The sequence below is a fragment of the Cebus imitator genome, unplaced genomic scaffold (genome assembly GCF_001604975.1).
Source record: "Cebus imitator isolate Cc_AM_T3 unplaced genomic scaffold, Cebus_imitator-1.0 Scaffold0, whole genome shotgun sequence".
NCBI classification, from domain to species: domain Eukaryota; kingdom Metazoa; phylum Chordata; class Mammalia; order Primates; family Cebidae; genus Cebus; species Cebus imitator.
The window spans coordinates 15,707,016-15,730,994 of record NW_016107315.1 but is presented as its reverse complement, the minus strand read 5'-3'; the positions used below and the strand labels follow the sequence as shown (position 1 = coordinate 15,730,994).

Here is a 23,979-nt window from a genome sequence, read left to right as displayed (position 1 = left end):
CACATTGATTTTGTATCCTGAGACTTTGCTGAAACTGCTTATTAGTTCAAGGAGTTTTGGGGCTGAGATGATGGGGTTTTCTAAATATAAAATCATGTCATCTGCAAACAGAGACAATTTGACTTCCTCTCGTCCTATCTGAATAATTCTTTATTTCTTTCTCTTGCTTGACTGCCCTGGCCAGAACTTCCAATGCTATGTTACAGAGGACTGGTGAGAAAGGGCACCCTTGACTTGTACTGGTTTTCAAAGAGAAAGCTTCCAGCTTTTGCCCATTCAGTATGCTATTGGCTGTGGGTTTGTTATAAATAGCTCTTATTATTTTGAGATATGTTCCATCAATACCTACTTTATGGAGAGTTTTTAACACGAAGAGATGTTGAATTTTATCAAAGGCCTTTTCTGCATCTATTGAGATAATCATGTGGTTTTTGTCTTTAGTTCCAAAGTCTACAGAACTCTCTACCCCAAATCAACAGAATATACATTCTTCTCATGCCACATGGCACTTATTCTAAAAAATGACCATATAATTGAAAGTAAAACACTCCTCAGAAAATGCAAAAGAACTGAAATCATAACAGTCTCTCATACCACAGTGCAATCACATTAGAATTCAGGATTAAGAAATTCACTCAAAACGACAAAATTTCACGGAAATTGAACAACCTGATCCGGAATAACTCCTGGGTAAATAATGAAATTAAGACAGAAATCAGGAAGTTCTTTGAAACTAATGAGAACAAATAAAGACACCATACCAGAATCTCTGGAACACAGCTAAAGCAGTGTTAAGAGGGAAACGTATAGCCCTAAATGCCCACATCAGAAAGCTAGAAAGATCCCAAATCGATACCAAACATCACAATTAAAAGAGCTAGATTCAGACAAGCAAACTAATCTGAAAGCTAGCAGAAGACAAGAAATAACTAAAATCAAAGAAAAAATGAAGGAGACAGAGATATGAAAAACCTTCAAAATTATTAAGTTTGGAAGGTTTATTAGTCTTCTTTATTAGACTAGGTAGAGGTTTATTTTGTTATTATGTCTTTTTCAAAAAAAAAAAAAAAAACAGCTCCTTTGTATATTAAGGAGATTAATCCTTCATTTGTAACATGAGTTCCAGTATTTTTCCCGATTGCCATTTGTCCTTTCTTACTTGCTTTTTGTAATGTAGACGTTTTATATTTTATGCAGTCTCATTTCTCAACCCTTTCTTTCATGGCTTTTTCTTTTACTGCTTTAAATCACAGTTCAAAATGCCTTCCTATTCTAGAAAAAAAAAAATGTTTTAATTCTCTTTGTTTTTGAGATGAAGTCTCATTCTGCCACCAGGGCTGGAGTGCAATGGTGTAATCATGGTTTACTATAGCCTCAAACTCCTGGGCCCAAGAGATACTCCCACTTCAGCCTCCTGAATACCCAGGACTACAGGCATGTACCACAATGCCAGGCTAATTTTTTTATTTTTCTTTTGTAGTGATAGGGTCTTGCTATGTTGACCAGGCTGGTTTCAAATTCCTGGCCGCAAGGGATCCTGCCACTTTAGCCTTCCAAAATGGGATTATAGGCACAAGCCACTGCACCCAGACTTCTTTTTAAAAATTTGTATATTTTCATTTAGTTCATTTAAATCTTTGATCATTTGTATTCATCCTTAGTATTAGGTGGGATTCCAATCTTCTTTATTTCCACAGTTGAGTATTTAGTTTCTCCAAAACTATTTACTGAATATTACATATTGTCTCCATTGGCTTTTGAGAAGCCATCTTTACCATTTCTAAATGTTCCTATGAATGTTCATGTATCTCTAGGATTTTCATTCTACCCCATAATAACTTATATTCATGTCCCACCACCAAAAGGTTTTAATTACTGAGACTAAGAGTTTATACTACATCTGGTTGCACAAGTCCTTCATCACTACCCTTGTTGTTTTTATTTTTCCTAAAAAGTTTATTGGTTAAATTATTTAGCCAAGATCAGTTTATTTAGTTTTTTAAAAAAGGATTATCACATTAAATTTATAAATTAACTTAAAGTGACATCTTTATGGTGCTATATATATCCGGTCATGAACAAGACATATTCTTCAATTGTTCCAAACTTCTTCTATGTTCTTCAATGATGTTTTACATTTTTATTATGTAGGTTTTAGAGTTTGTTGTTATTTCTGGTAGCTTATCTTTGTTGTTGCTCTTGAAAATAGCACTTTTTCTTCCATTACGTCATCTAAATAGTAATTGTTTGATACACTATTTTTAGCCCTGTTGTGCAGATATCAAAAGTGGAATGCCTGCCCATATCTTGGTCATTCCAGATATGGTGAACTATTTTTTCCTGGAGGACCCAACTTGCCAGCCTGAAGAGGACACTGAAGCAGCCATTCATACTCTTAAGACCCACCAAATTGCCTAAGACACCATGATTCTGCCTCAGTGAATGTTCCCTGCAGAGAAGTTTCCTCTCAAAACCTACGAAAAAAACCTCCCAGTGGACTTCCAATCCTAGACTGCATATATGTGAGGAAGCAAATCTCTCCTTCTCCAAGTCTCTCAAAAATCAGTAAGTTAAATAGGAAAAAATAAATCCTTAACAGAATCATATGGATGGCACCAGCAGGCCAGAGATCAGACTTTGATACACTTCTGAAAGACTAAAAGACTGAAAAACTTAAAAGCAAGTAGGATCACCCTGACCTAAAGAGAAAAACAGAAATTCAAGGGCTGTACCCCAACCCTCTCCACAACAAAAGAGATGCTTGCCCCCAGAGTACTAACAAAAACTGAAAAATTACCCTGAAAGTAAATTTAATAACTGACCAGAAGGACTAGGGCTCCTAATATGGGTGTGTACACCTAACAGAAGCAAGGCAGAGCCATATGCATCATGGGGCTACTAAAGAAAACACAGTAGGGGAGGGGCAAAGAAGCGCAGACATTTTGCTTAGCAGTTAAAAGATAGGTTATGCAACCCAAGTGCCCATCAATGATAGACTGGGTAAAAAAAAAAAAAATGTGGCACATATACACCATAGAATACTACGCAGCCATAAAAAACAATGAGTTTGTGTTCCCTGTAGGGACATGGATGAATCTGGAAACCATCATTCTGAGCAAACTGACACAAGAACAGAAAACCAAACACCACATGTTCTCACTCATAGGTGGGCGCTGAACAATGAGAACACATGGGCACAGGGAGGGGAACATCACACACTGGGGTATGTTGGGGGCTGATGGGCTAGGAGAGGGACAGCGTGGGGTGGGGAGGTTGGAGAGGGATAACAGTGGGAGAAATGCCTGATGTAGGTGATGGGGGATGGAGACAGCAAACCACCCTGGCATGTGTGTGCCTATGCAACAATCCTGCAAGATCTGCACATGCACCCCAGAACTTAAAGTACAATAAAAAAAAATAGGTTCTGAACAGTCAGAATAAAACAGAACATGTACACTGAATGAATAAAGCTGCTAAGCTAAAGATGAAAGAAAACAAATTTATTATACAAATACCTGTATGTATGTATCTGTATGTAAAGAACCATTAAAAATAATTTCTCTAAAATTGAATTTGAACGATTAAAAAAGAAGATGAAATTAATGAACTAAGAGAACAAGTACAAAACACTTCAATTCACAAAGTAAAATGTAAAAAGAAATTTATCATAAAAGAAAAGATTAAGGGGACTTAATAGATGAGAGGCAATAATAACAGGAAACAAAATTTCTTCCCTAACAAAGGTTTGACTCTGCAGACTGAAAGTCACTAAGCTCCAAACTATAGAACTGGTAACAAAATATACCTAACTAACAATAAAAGAAAATTCTTACAAGTATTTAGGCAAAAAGAATGTGTTGCCTACAAAGGAAAAGAAAAAAACAGATTGGCCTTTAAGCTTATACAAGAAATCAGAGTATACCACCCAGAGAACTTAACTGAACAAAAATACTTAAGACATCAAACAAATACAAATGATCCAAAACAGATACATTTAGAATGTGATACAGAGAAGCAACATAAACACTAAACAAAGACACAAATAATTGAATCTGAATGAAAAATAAAAAATATTAAACCAACTAACCTGAGGATGAATGGATGAATAAAAGAGTTTCAAAAGTCTCATCTAGAGGTATAAGACTGAAAGAAAGAAGAAGTTAAAGTTTCCTAAAGAACTTGTTTTATGAGGAAGAGAAGTAGAGGAGAAAAGAGAACCATGATTTCAAACACAAAGGAACATACACACACAGAAAGAGACAGAGAGAAAAAAAAAACCTGGGTGAAAAAAATTATTTTATTTTCAAATAGAGAAAATACACGTATGATTATGAGAACATGGAAAGACAAACTAATCATTAATATAAAGAAAATATAAAGAAAAGTACAGCAGAACTTCCAAAATTAAATATCTGGGAAGGTTTTGTTTGCTCTAATTATCACCTTGCTAAACTAGTCACTTGACATTTAATTTTAAAAAAAGAAAATTGATTAATATTATATTTATAAATAGAGCTTTAAATGTTTCAGGGATTTTAATTTATTAAGTTTTAAAGTGCCATTGACTATTTAAGGGAGTTTAGTATCTAAGTGAAATGCAAGGGTTAAGAAAAATTAGGTTTGGGTTTAAATTTTTTAACTTAACCTAATAACCAGGAACTTCTATGCAGGTTTATATAGTTTCTGTACTCCAGGCCCTTTCTTGAACATCAAAATACTCATACAGATAGATGCAAGAAAGGTCCACCTTGGACTCCATCCCAAAGGGCTTAATTACTAAAATACCACAAAAGTCTTGTACTGGCATGCCTCATGGTTATGACAGATTCATTTCACAGATTACAAAGACAGCCTAATGGCTAGACTCCATTACTGCCTAAAATTATGAGACTAAGGGATGTTCATATCAGACTTTGCTGATTACTATTAAATTCACTAATGAGAGTATGTTGGGTGAATGTTATACTTAGTATTAAAAGAATATTTTAGAAGCTTCTGCACAGCAAGAAACAATCAACGAAGTAAAGAGACAACCCACAGCAAAGGAGAAAATATTTGCAAACTACTGATGGGACAAGGGATAAATAACCAGAATATATAAGGAGCCCAAACAACTCTATAGGAAAAAATATAATAATCCAATTAAAAAATGGGCAAAAGATTTGAATAGTCATTTCTCAAAAGATGGCAACAAATGGCAAACAGGCATAGGAAAAAGTGCTCAACATCATTAATCATCAGAGAAATGCAAATTCAAACTACAATGAGATATCATCTCACCCCAGTTAAAATGGCTGATATCCAAAACAAAGGCAATAACAAATGCTGGCAACAATGTGGAGAAAAGGGAAATCTCATAAATTGCTGGTAGAAATGTAATTTAGTGCAACTACTATGGATAAAAGTTTGGAGGTTTCTCCAAAAAACTAAAATAGAGCTACCATATGATCTAGCAATCCCACTGCTGGACATATATCCAAAGAAAGGAAATCAGTCTACTGAAGAGGTATCTTCATTATTACAAGTTGTTGTATCTTCAACAACTCCCATATTTGTTGTAGCACTGTTCACAATAGCCAAGATCTGAAAGCAACCTAAGTGTTCATCAACAGATGAATGGATAAAGAAAACTTGGTACTTATACCCAAAGGAATACTATTCAGCCATAAAAAAATAATGAGATTTAGTCATTTGCAACAACATGGATGGGGTCAGAGGTCACTATATTAAGTGAAATTAGCCAGGCACAGAAAGACAAACATCACATGTTCTCATTTCTTTGTGGGATCTAAAAATCAAAGCAATGGAACTCATGGTCACGGAGAGTAGAAGGATGGTTACCAGAGGCTGAGAAGGGTAGTGAGGGTGTGGTGGGGGGTTGGTGGGCATAGTTTATGGATACAAAAAGTAGTTAGAATGAATGAATAAGCACTAGTATTAATAGCACAACAGGGTGACTACAGCCAATAATAATTTAATTGTATATTTAAAATAATTAAAAGAGTACAACTGGATTGTTCATAAAACAAAGGATAAATGCTTGAGAGGGTGGATACCCCATCATGGTTACCCCATTTTCCATGATATGATTATTACACATTGTGTGCCTGTATCAAAACATCTTAGGTAGCTCATAAAAATATATACCCACTATGAATCCATAAAAATTAAAAATAATTTTTAAAAGAATATTTTAGGGAGAAAACTAAATTCCAGATATTTCTCCAAGGTGACAAAGCAATATATCTTTTTGGGCAAAATAGACATCTTTTTTGACATCATAAATAATACATTATTAAAGATGAGGTGCCTTTGAAAAACCACACAGTATAAAATGGGCCTGGGTGTGATATTAGTATTTATGAACATATAGTTAATTGTTTGTTTTGTTTTCTTTTCTTTTTTGAAATGGAGTCTTGTTCTGTCACCCAGGCTGGAATGCAGTGGTGCAATCTCAGCTCACTGCAACCTCCACTTCCCAGGTTCAAGTGATTCTCCTGCCTCAGCCTCCCAAGTAGCTAGGATTACAGGCACCCGCCACCATGCTCAGCTAATTTTTGTACTTTTAGTAGACAGGGTTTCACCATGTGGCCAGGTTGATCTCAAACTCCTGACTTCAGGTGATCTGCCTGCCTTGGCCTCCCAGAGTGCTGAGATTACCGGTGTGAGCCACCATGCCGAGCCTCAGTTAATTGTTAATACTACCTCTCTTTACTTCCAGGATCATTAAAACTCGCCGGGAAGTCTGAAATCAAGAATTTCTGCATAAGATAAAAGAACGGTCATATAAAAACAGAAAATCCTGAAATTGTTTTATGGGCTTCCAGGGGAAATGAGCCACTAAAAGAAATCAGCTAGTTCTGAAAGAAAAGCAAGAACCTGGACACTTGCATCCTCCCAAGCCTAAATCAGGAAGAAGTCGAAACCCTGAATAGACCAATAACAAAGTCTGAAGTTGAGGCAGCAATTAAGAGCCTACTACCCAAAAAAAGCCCAGGTCCAGATGGCTTCAGAGCTGAATTCTACCAGACATACAAAAAGTAGCTGGTACCATTCCTTCTGAAACTATTCCAACTAATCCAAAAAGAGGGAATCCTTCCCAAATCATTTTATGAGACCAACATCATCCTGATACCAAAACCCGGCAGAGACTCAACAAGGAAAGAAAACTTCAGGCCAATATCCATGATGAACATAGATGCAAAAATCTTCAATAAAATACTGACAAGCCGATTGCAACACCACATCAAAAAGCTTATCCACCATGATCAAGTAGGATTCATCCGAGGGATGCAAGGCTGGTTCAACATATGCAAGTCTATAAACGTAATTCACCACATAAACAGAACCAAAGACAAAAACCACATGATTATCTCAATTGATGCAGAGAAGGCCTTCGACAAAATTCAACAGCGCTTTATGCTAAAAACCCTCAATAAACTAGGTATCGATGGAATGTATCTCAAAATAATAAAAGCTATTTACGACAAACCAACAGCCAATATCACACTGAATGGGCAAAAACTGGAAGCATTCCCTTTGAAACCTGGCACTAGACAAGGATGCCCTCTCTCACCACTCCTATTCAATATAGTACTGGAAGTTCTAGCCAGAACAACCAGGCAGGAAAAAGAAATAAAGGGTATTCAAATAGGAAAGGAGGAAGTCAAATTGTCTCTATTTGCAGATGACATGATTGTATATCTAGAAGACCCCATCGTCTCAGCCCAAAATCTCCTGAAACTGATAAGCAACTTCAGCAAAGTCTCAGGACACAAAATCAATGTGCAAAAATCACAAGCATTCCTATACACCAATAACAGACTTAAAGAGAGCCAAATCAAGAACAAACTTCCATTCACAATTGCCACAAAGAGAATAAAATACCTAGGAATACAACTAACAAGGAATGTAAAGGACCTCTTCAAGGAGAACTACAAGCCACTGCTCAACGGAATAAGGGAGGACACAAACAGATGGAGAAAACATGGCCATTTTCATGATATTGACTAGGAAGAGTCAGTATCATGAAAATGGCCATACGGCCCAAAGTAATTTACAGATTCAACGCTATCCCCATCAAACTACCAATGACCTTCTTCACAGAGCTGGAAAAAAAAAACACGTTAAACTTCATATGGAACCAAAAGAGAGCCCGCATAGCCAAGTCAATTCTAAGCAAAAAGAACAAAGCGGGAGGCATCACACCACCGGACTTCAAACTTTACTACAAGGCTACAGTAATCAAAACAGCATGATACTGGTACCAAAACAGAAATATAGACCAATGGAACAGAACAGAGGTCTCGGAGCCAACATAACATATCTACAACCATCCAATCTTTGACAAACCTGACAAAAACAAGCAATGGGGAAAGGATTCCCTGTTTAATAAATGGTGTAGGGAAAACTGGCTAGCCATGTGCAGAAAGCAGAAACTGGACCCCTTTCTGACACCTTATGCTAAAATTAACTCCAGATGGATTAAAGACTTAAACATAAGACCTAACACCACAAAAACCCTAGCAGAAAATCTAGGCAAAACCATTCAGGACATAGGCGTAGGCAAGGACTTCATGACCAAAACACCAAAACCATTGGCAACAAAAGCCAAAATAGACAAATGGGGCCTAATCAAACTCCACAGCTTCTGCACGGCAAAAAAAACAGTCATTAGAGTGAATCAGCAACCAAGAGAATGGGAAAAAAATTTTGCAGTATACCCATCTGACAAAGGGCTGATATCCAGAATTTACAAAGAACGAAAACAGATTTACAAGAAAAAAACAAACAAGCCCATTCAAAAGTGGGTGAAGGATATGAACAGACACTTAAAAGAAGACATACATGAGGCCAAAAAACATAGGAAAAAATGCTCATCATCACTGGTCATTAGAGAAATGCAAATCAAAACTACATTGAGATACCATCTCACGCCAGTTAGAATGGCGATCATCAAAAAATCTGGAGACGACAGATGCTGGAGAGGATGTGAAGAAATAGGAACACTTTTATGCTGTTGGTGGGAGCGTAAATTAGTTCAACCATTGTGGAAGACAGTGTGGCAATTCCTCAAGGACCTAGACAGAACTATCATTTCACCCAGCAATCCCATTACTGGGTATATATCCAAAGGATTATAAATTGTTCTACTATAAGGACACACGCACACGAATGTTCACTGCAGCACAGTTTACAATAGCGAAGACATGGAGCCAACCCCAATACCCATCGATGATGGAATATTATGCAGCCATCGAAAACGATGAGTTCGTGTCCTTTGTAGGGACATGATGAACCTGGAAACCATCATTCTCAGCAAACTGACACAAGAACAGAAAATCAAACACCGCATGTTCTCACTCATAGGTGGGTGTTGAACAATGAGAACACATGGACACAGGGAGGGGAGCATCACACACCGGGGTCTGTTGGTGGGAAACAGGGGAGGGACAGCAGGGTATGGGAGTTGGGGAGAGATAGCATGGGAGAAATGCCAGATATAGGTGAAGGGGAGGAAGGCAGCAGATCACGCTGTCATGTATGTACCTATGCAACAATCTTGCATGTTCTTCACATGTACTCCAAAATCTAAAATGCAATAAAAAAGAAAAAAAAGAAAAGCAAGAACCTAGAAAATGTATAATACCACAGTCAAGACCCTTATTACCTACTTAGACTGCTGCAATAGCTTCTAATTTGTGGCATCCTTCCAAATAAAGTAACTGGTCCATGGTCCACAGGCTGGGAACCCCTGAGGTAGGGGATGAATAATGCAACCAACCAACCAATCAAGTACATGAAATATCATTAGTTCTGTAATACTATAAATGAATGAAGGCATTCCCTCCCAAAATGAAAATATGTTCACCAAATCATCCAATTTAACTAGAGTCAGTAGTTTCTTTCGTCACTTAAAATAAATTGTCTTATAATGGAGATATACATGAAGATCAGAGATCTGAGTATCTGCAGATCCTGAACAAAAATGTGGTTCAATTATGCACCTTGTAATCTCTGTAGCTGCTTCAAATTATATGTCATATTTGCCAGGCTGTCATGTATCAGCCCATAATGTGATATTAGGGAAGTCTAAACAAAATCATATGATAAACATTTCTATCTTCAAATGCCAAAGAACTAAAACCTTTCATAATTCCTATGTGTCCTAAATGTCACGTTTTTTAAAAGTCACATTGTGTTCATTACTTCATTTTTATGATGGTCACATAATCTATATATCATTGGTGCTCATAATATACTAAAAAAAAAAAAGGAATTTCAAAACTGAGGTATCAGCTGTAGCCTCTTGTAAGTTACCACTTAGCAGACAATAGCATGTAGCAGCAGATCGCACCAAAATCTTTCATTAAATTCTTCCCTTTTTTTTTTTTGTCAGTTACACCTGGATTCAAATTTTCCCTCTACCATGACAAATGTGGGCTATGTGACTCAGCCATAAATTCCTCATCTAGGAAATAGGAAAAATAATACCTGCTTTATAGGAGTGATAAGGAGTTAACTGATATCATATATAAAGCATATATATGGCCCAGTACATTACATATATAACAATTTCTAAATATTTTCTTTCTTGGTAGAATTAAAAATTTATGTTTTTCCTTTTCTGTCTTATATTCCTTATCCAGGGATGGATTTTTCAAATGATCTCTAGGAACTACTTTATTCTAAGGACTAAACATTCAAGTCTAATAACTATTTTACCACAATGGCAAGGCAGGTCATAATACCGATTACTAACTTCACACTACAAATAAGCAATCAGAAAATGAGAGATCTGTGAGTCAATGGCAGACAAGTTTAAACTACCACCATGAAGGAGACTGGCAACTTCCCATAGTGTAAGACTGTAATAAAAAGGATACTTTCCTCCAACCTGGTCCAAAAATAAAGGCTATTTCAAAAGCTACTGGACAAGCATTAACCTGCTTCTGAGAGTACTTCCTCCTAAAGCAGATGGCAGCTGGAAACACCAAAAGCCTACATTCTAGGTACAGTATGACTTTCCTCTCTTAGCCATGGTGCCTCAAGTTACATAAGAGAACACTTTTAAGAGTGCATTTAAAATGTAGTTTAGAAGCTATTCAGGGAAAAAGAAAAGCACACAATCTTTTGCCCTCATCTCATTGGCTGTGTATGTGTGTGTGTGTGTGTAAATAGAAATGAAATGTAATCCATAGGACAGCTTGGTTTCTCGTGTATTAGCAGAGATTTTTATAAAAACACATTAAGACATTTTTACAATTATTACACTGACTTTACAAAAACAACTGTCATGCCACACTGAGGCTACTATGTGGTCCTCCCAAGGTTAGAGCTGCAACTCCTATCTGACCCTTCCCCTTCCACACCTGTGCATACATTTTCCTGCAAGGCATCTCGGCAGGAACACTACTTCGAGGTTGTGAAACCACTCTGCTGCCATGTTTCCTCATACCTCACTGCTGAATGTGTGAGACACTACATGAAATTGGGCCTTACCCAAACCTCTTTGTTACGTTTGTAAATAAAATAAGATCAAATCTCAAAGATGTAATTGGATTAGGAGAGCCATGGTGCTATTAGTATAGGAAATTGTAAACAGAAGACAAATGCCCTATGGTATCATAGTTTCCTTAAACAACACATCACTGACTCAGTTTCTCAGAATGAAAATGCTGTCCATACTCCCCCAAGGAAAAGAATAGGCTCAATCTTAAACAAATTTGCTTTTAACTGTCAAAAGAAATTCCAAGAGAGATGCCAGTGCCTAACAAGTAAATCTAAGATTACAGTACCAAATTTGTTGTAAAAACAAAATAAATTCCAAGTTGTTTCTTCCTTTGAGAAATACCCAAAATAACTTCCATAATTTGAATACCAGGTCAAACAGTTTTACTACAAACAAAACAAATACTTTATTCCTACTCATTGTTATCAAGACACAAACCATATTAAAAACTAGATGATGTGCCTAACAATTAGCGTACCTTGGAAGAGAAGGGACTTACTCAAATTAGAAAGGCTAAATAAAATTATGGGAAAATGAGAAAGTTCAGACAAAAAATAATCACATGCTAATAATTCATTTTTATACTCTGAAAATTATTCTTTTAAAATTTAAAATATACTTCTCATTTATTTGAATCCCTGAGTAAAACACACAGTGAGGGTTATCAAGAATTCCCAATATTGAATCCCTTCTCATCATTTAGCCTAGACTTCAAAAAATAAAATTTGTGGATGAAGAAATCCTTTGACTCGAAAAAAGGACCCTTTTTCAGCATTAAACACAAAGACAGTATCTGATGAAAATATTATATTCATCTATCTGAGTTCTCATTGGTAAATTTATAAAAGATGTTTAATTGCACATGTAGGTGGCAGTGATAATATGCAGTGCAAACTTCAAACTTCATCAAGAGATTTTGTGATGCTCTAAAAGCATTAAATTGCTAACTCTGAATGAAAAAGAAAAGCCAGAATAAAGTCCCTTAAAATTTGCAGCAGTACAACATAATGAATGAAACACTGGTTGTTTTCACGAACTGGTTAAGACATCTTTCTTCACCACTGTCACTAAACTGAGAGTTGCTTCACTGGGAGGCATCCTCTAAAAACATCAATTATGAAGTTATTAATACTACCAGAAATTCAAAAACCAAGAGAGATTTGGGAGAATGGGGGTGTGAGATACAAGATCAGAGACAAGGGTAAGGATCAAAGTCACAAAATAACCAATCTGTACTTACCAATTTTTCACACACATACATAAGGCCAACAAAGCAGGCAGGCACACAGGTACACAAGCACACAGGCACACATGCATGCACACACACACACACACACACACACACACACACCCAGAACACATTCCAAGAAAAAGAGGAAGAAAAATCTATTAGATACAAATTCAGATCAAATCTATTTGATACAAATCAGATACAGGAAGAGGTAGTAGTTCATTATGAGTCTCTACTTGAAATTCCTGAAAGGCTACTACAAAACCTGTCTAACACCTCTCTTCCCAGTGTTCTAACAAGTCATTTAAAATGCATTTTACAAGTTCAGGGCAAGTTGTGGAATGAGGAGTGCTATATACAACTCAAAACCTGCTCCCTTCAGTTCCAAATCTTCTCCCAGAAAACAGAAAGTCTTATTGGAAAAGAGATTGAAATGCAGAGAAGAAAAAGGGGTGTGGGTGGGGGCAGGGAGTGAACAGGACAAAGGAACTGTGAATTCCATAATTACCTGAACTTCTCTTCCCTTTCTCCCTCTTCACAGTCAGTCGCCTGGGTTAAAACTTCAGACTCCAACCAGAAGACACTGTCATCCCCTGAAGTGCTACTCTCACTTTCAGTCTCCATCTTGTATTAATAAAAAATAACTAAACCTCCAGGCATGGAATAAAAAGCACCAATATTCAGGTTGTTCAGCTCTACTTATGTATACTCAGATGTGCAGCTGGTGCCCCAATGACAGGTACTGATGCTGGTTTAATTACAGTCAGGGTACAGACAGGAAATCACAGGCAGCACAGTCACTGCATCTGACTGCCACATTGGTGACACCTAGACCCTCCCACTGCCTTAGGCTGTGTGACCTACATAACCAGAAGCAGAATCCAAATGCAGGTGATTTTTTTACTAATTATTCTGTAATAACAACTTTTCTCAAAGTTCCCAGTTAATAAGTTAAAAATAGGTATTTTCAAAATGCAGGCTTTATTTGTATCTTTTTGTGATCTCAGACTCCAGAAAGGTAAATAGAAAACTAGAAAGAATAACACCATCCACAGGCCAAGCACATGAGAAGCACAGTCATAGATCTCACAGTTATGGAGGCTCACAGTAAGTAAAGAAGGTAAGTATGGTCTAGGGTCCTGCCTAGCTTCATGCCTTCCAATATTACACCCATCTTTCCTGCCTCTCTGTTAGGACTGCCATATGCACCTCTGCTCAATTATCCAGAATGAGACATAAAAGTTGGGTTTGTCCATAGTCCTTGAAAGAGAAAAGTGTCACAAGTTCAAAGATCACATTAAATAAAAGCATGTAAAGTTTTTACACATTGAAACTGCAAAGTCATGGTGGCAATAAAATGACTTGCTGGGAAATGAATGAAAAGTACAGCACCTATGACTGTCAGCAACACAACTGTTACTTAGAAAAGAGCCATGTTGCTGGGTGTGGTGGCTCATGCCTGTAATCCCAGCACTTTGGGAGGCTGAGGCAGGAGAACTGCTTGAACCCAGGAGGTGGAGGCTGCAGTGAGCCGAGATCATGCCATTGCACACCAGCCTGGGCAACAAGAGGGAAACTCCATCTTAAAAAAAAAAAGAAAAGAGTCATATTGACAGAAGCCACTGACATGCTGGAGATTCAGGGATATCTGTCTTTAGTGAGCAGCAACAAACTGCAAAGCCCTAACCTTCCATTATATCTGATGAAATTAAAAATTAAGGTGACATCTACTGATGTCTTCCTGAATTTTCATATTTGAAAATAAAGAACCAGGCACAGTGGCTCATGCCTGTAATCCCAACACTTTGGGAGGCTGAGGTGGATGCATCACTTGAGCTCAGGAGTTCAAGACCAGACTGGGCAACATAGTAAGACCTCATCTCTATGGTGGGGGCAGGAGGGGAACAGCCAAGTGTGGTGGTGCACCTTGTAGTCCCAACTACTCAGGAGACTGAGGTGAGAGGTCACCTGGGCCTGGGAATTCAAGGCTGTAGTGAGCCATAATCATGCCACTGCACCCCAGCCTGGGCAATACAGCAAGACCTTATGGTTTATATATATATATATATATATATATATATATATATTTTGTTTTTCTTTTCTTTTAAAGACAGAGTTTTGCTCCTGGTGCCCAAGCTGGAGTGTAATGACGCAATCTCAGCTCACTGCAACCTCTGTCTCTTGGGTTCAAGCGATTCTATTACCTCTGCCTCCAGAGTAGCTCGGATTACAGGCATGCACCACCACACCTGGCTAATTTTTTTTTTTGAAACAGTCTCCCTCTGTCGCCCAGGCTAGAATACAGTGGCACGATCTCGGCTCACTGCAACCTCCACCTCCTGGGTTCAGGCGATTCTTCTGCCTCAGCCTCCCAAGTAGCTGAGACTACAGGTGCATGCCACCACACCTGGTTAATTTTTTGTGTTTTTAGCAGAGATAGGATTTCTCCACATTGGTCAGGCTGGTCTTGAACTCCTAACCTTTTGATCTGCCCGTCTCGGCCTCCCAAAGTGCTGGGATGACAGGCGTGAGCCTCCACGCCTGGCTTAAACCTTTTCAAATAAAATTGTTTAAGTCAAAAACAATAGCAACAACATTATGAGCAAAGTCAAAATACAAACAAGTTGAGAAAAAAATACTTGAAACATATCACAAAGGGTTAATTTATCTAATATATAAAAAGTTCTTACAAATTTCTAAGACCCAAGAACTCAAAAGATAAATAGGCGAAGAGCATACACATAATATTTAGAGATAAATATAAAAAATTTAAAAGATGGTTAAAAGTATTTAACTTCATTTGTAACTGAAATGCAAAATGATACACAATAAGATGACTTTTAAAAAATCTATTACACAGGCAAAGATTTTAAAAGGTTTTAACAAACAGAAAGAGGACATGGGAAAAGAAACATACAATGTTGGTTGGAGTTTAAACTGGTACAACATGTGTTCAGGGCAATTTAGCAAAATCAAAATTCAAAATGCACATCTTTTTGGTCCAGCAATTTCTCTTTTAGGAAATCATCTTACTTTTACAAGTAGAAGTAAGGGGCAAACAGGAACATTGATTCTGGTAGATGTTATAGTAGCAAAACAGAATAGTAAAAACAACCTAACTTCCTGAGGAACAGAAAACTAGGCAAACTACAGAACACCCACAGAATGGAATGTTACACAGTGAGTACATGAGAAAATAAGGCAGCGCTACCGGTCATCGTATGGAACAAAGCCTAAGGCATACTATTAGGGCAAAGAAGACAGGGGTAAAAGTATAGGATAGTATGTACAGTATGCAATGCTGCCATCTGTGTTTTCAATGAGGAGTTAGGAGAAACATTCATGACTACAAATGCAGACTATCTATGGAAGCAGGGGACCAGTACCAGTAACTGTCTCCAAGGAGGAAAATAGACAGCTGGAGAAGAAGAAGAAAAGAAAGACATGTTTAAACCCAGGAGATGGAGATTGTTGCAGTGAGCTGAGATCACGCCATTGCACTCCAGCCTGGGCAACAAGAGTGAAACTCCATCTCAAAAAGAAAGAAAGATAGTTTTTTTACCACGTCCTACACATATAATCCTTACCAAAATATTAACTAATTTTAAATAGAACCTTTCATGACCTTCAGTAAATAACTGGATTTTAGAATATTATTTCATTAAGAATCTAGTTCTTTTTGTCCTAAACAATTCTAACTCCTTCAAAGTGGTTTTTTTTTTTTTGTTTTGTTTGTTTTTTTTTGTTTTTGCGGGGGATGGGGGTTATTTTGTTTTGTTTTGTTTGCTGAAACAGGGCCTCTGTCGCCCAGGCTGGAGTAAAGTGACTTTTTTCTTTTCTTTTTTTTTTGAGATGGAATATCTCTCTGTCACCAGGCTGGAGTGCAAAGGCATGATCTAGGCTCACTGCAACCTCCACCTCCCAGGTTCAAACAATCCTCCTACCTCAGCCTCCCAAGTAGCTGGGATTATAAGCGTATGCCACGACACTCGCTAATTTTGTTGCTGTTGTTGTATTTTTAGTAGAGACGGGTTTCCCCACCATATTGGCCAGGCTGGTCTCAAACTCCTGACGTCAAGTGATCCGCCTGCCTCCCCCTCCCAAAGTGCTGGGATTACAGGTATAAGCTACCATGCCTGGCCTCAAAGTGTTTTCATGAATCTATTCACCTTTCTTTGTAATCATTCTTTTGTTCTTTATCATGGTTGATTTCCCTCACTTCAAGCCTTTCAAAAGTGAAAAAGTGAGCTGTGAGTATTTTTACACAGAACGCTGATGGACAGTTTGATATGCACATCTTCTAAGACTTGTTCTCAGTTTTGATTCTGTTGTCAGAAGTTTTTCAAAAATGTTTTTCCTGCCTCAGCCTCCCAAGTAGCTGAAATTACAGGCACCCACCACCACACCCGCCTAATTTTTTATTTTTAGTAGAGACAAGGTTTCACCATGTTGGCCAGGCTGGTCACGAACTCCTGACCTCATGTGATTCACCCACCTCGGCTGGAGGTTGCCATGAACCCAAATCGCGCCATTGTGCTCCAGCCTGGATAACGAGCAAAACTCTATCTCAAAACTGTTTTTAAATCCAAAATCAACACGTGTTTCTGTTTTCTGTTCCCTTCTCCAGTAGTTAATGAAAATCGAGCAAATCAACAGGTGATGGTTAGCAGCAGGGGCAAGGATGGAACAGTGTCCATCACTCTGGCTACTGGCATGTGAGAGAGGGACTAGAAACTGCTGAAAGCCACAAGGTATTTTTAACTCCTTTTCTTCCTGATTTGTTTAAATCCTGATCAGCCTTCACTTTCCCAACAAGCTTTTATAGTGCTGGAGTCTTTGACCAAACCACAGGAGTTACCAGCAGCAGTTTCAAACTAGCTGGTTCTCATCTTCTACCTCCAAGAGGTAGGGAACCTGATAGGAGGGGAAACACCTAATCCCACAGCAGCAAAGATAGCAGCATTCTCACAGCAACAATTTAAACATCACAAGTCAGAATGGTTTCCAAAAGAAACATTGTTAAAAGCAGCTTGCTTTCCCAGTAGCAGTGGTAAGTAGTAATAATCACAGCATACAGAGTTGGCCCACAGCTTCTGTATGCATGGGTTCCACATCCATGGATTCAATCTCTTGGTTGAATCAAAAATATTCAGAGAAAAAGGAGAGATGGTTATATCTGTATTGAACATGTACAGGCTTTTTCTTGTCATTATTCCCTAAACAATACTGTATGGCAACTATTTACATAAAATTTACATTGTATTAGTTATTCTAAGTGATCTTGAGGTGATTTAAAGTATATGGGAGGATGTGCATAGGTAATATGTAAATACTACCACATTTTATATAAGGGATTTGGGTATCTACAGATGTTGGTATCCACAGAGTGTCCTGGAAAAAATTTCCCCATGGATACCAAGTGATGAATACATACACTGAACATTGATTCTATGTCCCAAGCATTGGATTAAGGCCTAAACATAAATTATATAATTCTCACAACCACCTTATGAGGCAGGAGCCATCATATGGCTGAGATGAAGAACCTAAGACGTAGCATAATAATTTCTCCAGGATTATCCAGTTCGTAAGTTTGCATTAAAAATACTTTTCAGGCCAGGAGCAGTGGCTCATACCTGTAATACTAACACATGGAAGGCCGAGGCGGGCAGATCACCTGAGGTCAGGAGTTCAAGACCGGCCTGACCAACATGCCAAAACACTGTCCGTACTGAAAATAAAAAATTAGCTGGGTGTGGTGGCAGCACCTGTAATCTCAGCTACTCGAGAGGCTGAGGCAGGAGAATTGCTTCAACCCAGGAGGCAGAGGTTGCAATGAGCCAAGATCATGCCACTGCACTTCAGCCTGGTTGACAGAGCGAGACTCCATCTCAAAATAAATAAATAAAAATAAAAACACTTTTCAAAAATCCAAATCTAACCACACCATATGAAATGTTACTTCTGTGGGAAGATTATATGGTCTGCATGTTGGTCCACATTCCACTCATAAGCCTAGATGTCCCTGATCTCATAGTTTTATTATTTTCTCTTCCTTGGGGGATGGGCCATGATACTGCTGAAATGCTGACCTACATCTAATTCTATATCCAATACCCATATCCACACAGCTGAATATACATTTGGGTTCACTATCAGGGGAGGGACATGGACAGGATATCACACAGCAAAACAACAGCAAAGCAGTAGAACCAAGGTCTTGATCCTCTCATTTCATTGTTCCTGTTCTCCCATCATAATATTATAACTGTTTTTATGAAAACTGTTCAATACAGTGCATGGCACATAGTCAAGGGGTCAATAATGTCTCCTTAATTGGGCACCAAGCTTTGTCCACAGACTGCTTCATGAATATGAATATAAATATAAAATTCCTCAGAAAATATATTCTAAATGTGAATAGTATGTGCTCTCTGTAATATATACGTATATGTCATATAACTGTATCAGAAGGAAAATTTAAGCAAGAATCCTTCTAAAATATTTCCAATGACTGAAGATTTTCCTCCAAATGTACAAAGCACAAAATGTAAAAATGTCATTCATCATTATTCATTTTTATACTATCTATGCATTCATTCATAATTTAGATTTATATCTTTGTTTTTATAACAATCATTTTTATAGGTGTTTCCTCCACTGAAATAATTAACTTTGAAGTAACAACTATTTCCTTCTTTATTACGGAATGCTGATGTATTCAGGATCATTATACATTGACATCTGCTTTAATTCACAACTGTTTTGCTGTGTGATATCCTATCCATATGCCTCCCCTGTGGAACTCTGAACTTGAGGGAGATGATTTAGGGTATCTGGCAGAACAAATTTCTAAGCAGCAAAGCATTCGAAAGGTGACTGGGGTGCTGTTAAAAGCATTCCGTTTTATAAAGGAAACAGAGACTAAATGCACAGCCTGACCATGCAACAGAAAAGAAAAACCCATTTTCTGAGGAGAAAGTCAAGCCAGCCTCAGAAATTTGCATAACAAAGGTCTAATGTTAATCATCAAGACAATAGGGAAAATGTCTCCAGGACATGTCAGAGATCTTTGTGGCAGTCCTTTCCATCACAGGCCCGGAGGGCTAGGAGGAAAAATGGTTTTGTGGGCCAAGGCCAGGGCCCTCCTGCTGTGTGGCCTAGGGACTTAGTGACATATGTCCCAGCTGCTCCAGCCATGGCTAAAAGGGGCCAAGATACAGCTTGGGTCATGGCTTCAGAGGGTGCAGGCCCCCAAGCCTTCCCAGCTTCCACATGGTGTTGAGCCCGCAAGTGCACAAAAGTTAAAAAGTGAGGTTTAGTAACCTCTACCTAGATTTCAGAGAATGTATGGAAACACCTGGATATCCAGGCAGAAATTTGCTGCAGGGGCAGGGCCCTCCTGAAGAACCTCTGCTAGGGCAGAGCAGAAGGGAAATGTGGGGTTGAAGCCCCCACACAGAGCTCTAGTGGGGCTTTGAGAAGGCCACTGTCCTCCAGACCCCAGAATGGTAGATCCACCAACTGCTTGCACTGTGAGCCTGGAAAAGCTGCATATAACTCAACGCCAGCCCATGAAAGCAGTCAAGAGGGAGAGTATACCCTGCAAAGCTATAGGGGCAGAGCTGTAGCTTTGGGAACCCACCTCCTGCAGTGCAACCTGGGTGTGAGACACAGTGTCAAAGGAGATCATTTTGGAACTTTAAGATTTGACTGGCCCTCTGGATTTCAGACTTACATGGGGCCAGTAGCCCCTTTGTTTTGGCCAATTTCTCCCATTTGGAACAGCTGTATTTACCCAGATGCCTGTATCCCCATTGCATCTAGGAGGTAACTTTCTTTTGATTTTACAGGCCCATAGGCAGAAGGGACTTGCCTCATCTCAAATGAGACTTTGGACTTCTGAGTTAACACTGAAATTAGTTAAGACTTTGGGGGACCGTTGAGAAGGCATGATTGGTTTGAAAGCAAGAACATGAGATATGGGAGGGGCCAGGGGCAGAATGATATGGTTTGGCCGTGTCCCCACCCAAATCTCATCTTGTAATGTAACTCCCATAATTCCCACGTGTTGTGGGAGGGACCTGGTGGGCAATGGCTGAATCATGGAGGTGGTTCCCCCATATTTTTCTCGTGGTAGTAAATAAGTCTCACAATATATGATGGTTTTACAAGGGGAAACCACTTTCGCTTGGTTCTCATTCTTTCTCTTATCTGCTGCCACGTAAGATGTGCCTTTCACCTTCCACCAAAATTGTGAGGCCTCCCCAGCTACATGGATCTGTGAGTCTATTAAGCGTCTTTTTCTTTATAAATTACCCAGTCTTGAATATGTCTTTATCAGCAGCAAGAAAATTGACTAATACAACAAGCAACTTAAATTGAGTCTCAGTTTGCTAATTTCTAAAACTGAAAAAATGATACCTTTATGAGGTTAACATATAAAATAGAAACAATGCATATAATAAAACCATAGTAGTTCACAGTATGAAGTCCTGAATAAATTATAGCCATTGTCATCATTATTGTCACCGAAACCATAAAATGTTTTCATTACTGTGATTATATAAAAATTGAGAAAAATATCTGTAAATCTCTGGCTTTTAAAAAGTATTATCACTCTGTAGGTTTTATTGTTATTTAAAAGAGAGTACTAATCTAAAAAACAAGAAACAAGTCCCTGTTAAGCCAATAAGTTATTTTCTAATTATCTGAATTCCTTCCATGAATGTGAAGTATAGCAAATTAACAATTACAACAGAACCTCATATTCTTCCTTCATCACATTAATACAAGGATTACAAAGCAAGTACATATAAAATCAGATCATAAGACAATTCAACATGTCAGTTCCAGTGTTCTTAATAAGTGATATTAAGTGGAAATTTCACAAGTGTATGAATAAGCACTCTCAAAATTCAACTGACATAGTCTTCTGTTGTTAAGTCCTGTATCTTTCACTGTAATAAGCAAATATTAAAAATATACTTTCTGGTATTCAAATCTGAAAAGTACATAATGTTTATTACTAATGCAGAAAACTGCTTTCAACAAACATATAATCTCAGGCTATGCTTTCATTGGATCACTGACCAAGTGCCTTTCATTATTATACATTCTATAATCATCATCTCATGTAAATATCATAGAAAAATACTACAACAGTATACCTAACTAGACCCTCTCCAGACAATTTTTAACCACTGCTTTATAGTCTGATATCAGTAACCAAAAAAATAATTAGAAAACCCTACAGAGTTTGATTCTATGATTTATCTATATCTACAGATAAATCAAAATTACTATATATAATTGTTAAATAAAATCTGAAGCCAGTGGTGATTTTTCTAGTAACAGTAAACAGCCACTAAAATACAACATTTACATGTAGTGGTTAAATGAAAAGAAAAAAACAAAAACACAGCCAGGTGCAGTGACTCACACCTGCAATTCCAGCACTTTGGGAGGCCGAGGCAGGAAGATCCCTTGAGGCCAGAAGTTCAAGATCAACCAGGGCAAAAGAGTGAGACTCCATCCCTACAAAAAATTTAAAAATTAGCCAAGCATTATGGTGCATTTTCCTCATAGCCAGCTACTGAGGAAGCTGAAGTGGGAGGATAGCTTGAGCACAGGAGTTCAAGGCTGCAGTGAGCTACGATCACACCACTGCACTCCAGCCTGGGGAACAGAACAAGAGCCTGTCTCTTTCTTGCATACTCTCGCTCGCTCTCTATCTATATATCTATACACATATAGATATATATATCTGTATACATATATATGTATCTGTGTATGTGTATGTTATGTGTGTATATATATCTGTGTATATATATGTATATATATTTTTGTATATATATACACACATACATATACAGATATATATACCTGTATACATATACAGATTTCATATATATATATATATACATATATATGCTGACAAGAAAAATCATATTTTTAATACATACATGCATAAAAGAAAGTTTGGAAAACTAAATAATAAAGATAATACAGATGATTTTTACTTCCTTCTTTAAACTTATTTACATATTTTTAACTTTCTAACATAAAAATGTATTCGCTGTTTAACTTTTTAGTTTTAAAGACGTTAACAGCATGAGTTAAAAGATCCACTCCACAGTTTCTTTTCTTAAATAGATGGATGCTGTTTTTCTATCCTATATATCACAGAAGTCAATGAAAATGTTTATGGAATAAATACATAGAATTGAACAACTGAAAAATCTAGGTCCCAGGAATAGGAAATACAAGCTCAAAAATAAATGATGGCAATATGCATAAAGAAGGCAATATTCTTATACTGACCAAGATAAATAAAAAATAGAAAGAATATGAAAAAGAAAAGATAAGAAGTAAAATCATGCATGTAATCTAAATAAGAAAACTTAAACAGAGATTCTTTTCATATCAGGATCTCAGAATTATGAAATAAATTTATATACCAGGAATTAAGTCCATTTCTCATCTAGATGTTTCCCATCCTAACCTATAAAGAACCAAAATCAATGGTATTTAAACCACATTAATAAAGACATACAATACCCACAAAATCCGTAAGTACAAAGATTGCAACTCAGTATTTACTGTTGAATTCATAAGCCACATCACTTTGCTCCAATGCTTCCTTTCTCAAAAAGGTCACAAAAGCCAATTCAGAAATATTTTGTTCTAACACTCAAGAGCTCAAAGTGCACTTGTGCAAAGAGGGGAAAAATAAAAAAACATGCTACCAGCATTAGCAGATTCCACTCAGTGAAATCAAAGTAATGCTTGCTTTGGCAGCACGTATACTAAAATTGGAATGATAAAGAGATTAGCACGGCCCCTGCGCAAGGATGAAATGAGTCAGTGGCTAGAGAGAATAACTCATACATCTACGGCACACAGGACAAGCTGGTTGTATCAACTTCAGAATTCCACTGGCAGACTCAATAAATAACAAAAACACTTGCTTTATCAGATACATTTGAATCTAGTGATCTCAGGAAATGTCTCTCACTGGCTAAGCAACCATCTTATCAGTCTAAGTGACTACCCCTTTTTACCTTCAATCTAAAGAGTAAATCAACATTACTATATGAATTAAATAAAATCTCGGGCAAGTCATAATTTTTCTAGCAATTTATATAACACGTACGTGTACTAGTTAAATAAAAACAAAACAAAAAACACCAGTAAAGTAATAAATAAATAAAACCTATCAGAATCAGCCTTTTTT

General features: G+C 37.5%; 1 protein-coding gene and 1 pseudogene across 2 annotated transcripts in view; one reads left to right on the top strand and one right to left on the bottom strand.

Moving 5' to 3' along the window:
- The window catches only part of ARHGAP32 (Rho GTPase activating protein 32), a 316,763-nt gene that overhangs the window by 216,256 nt on the left and 76,528 nt on the right, over positions 1–23,979 (bottom strand). The window lies entirely within an intron of this gene.
- On the top strand, positions 23,532–23,632 carry LOC119470481 (annotated as a pseudogene).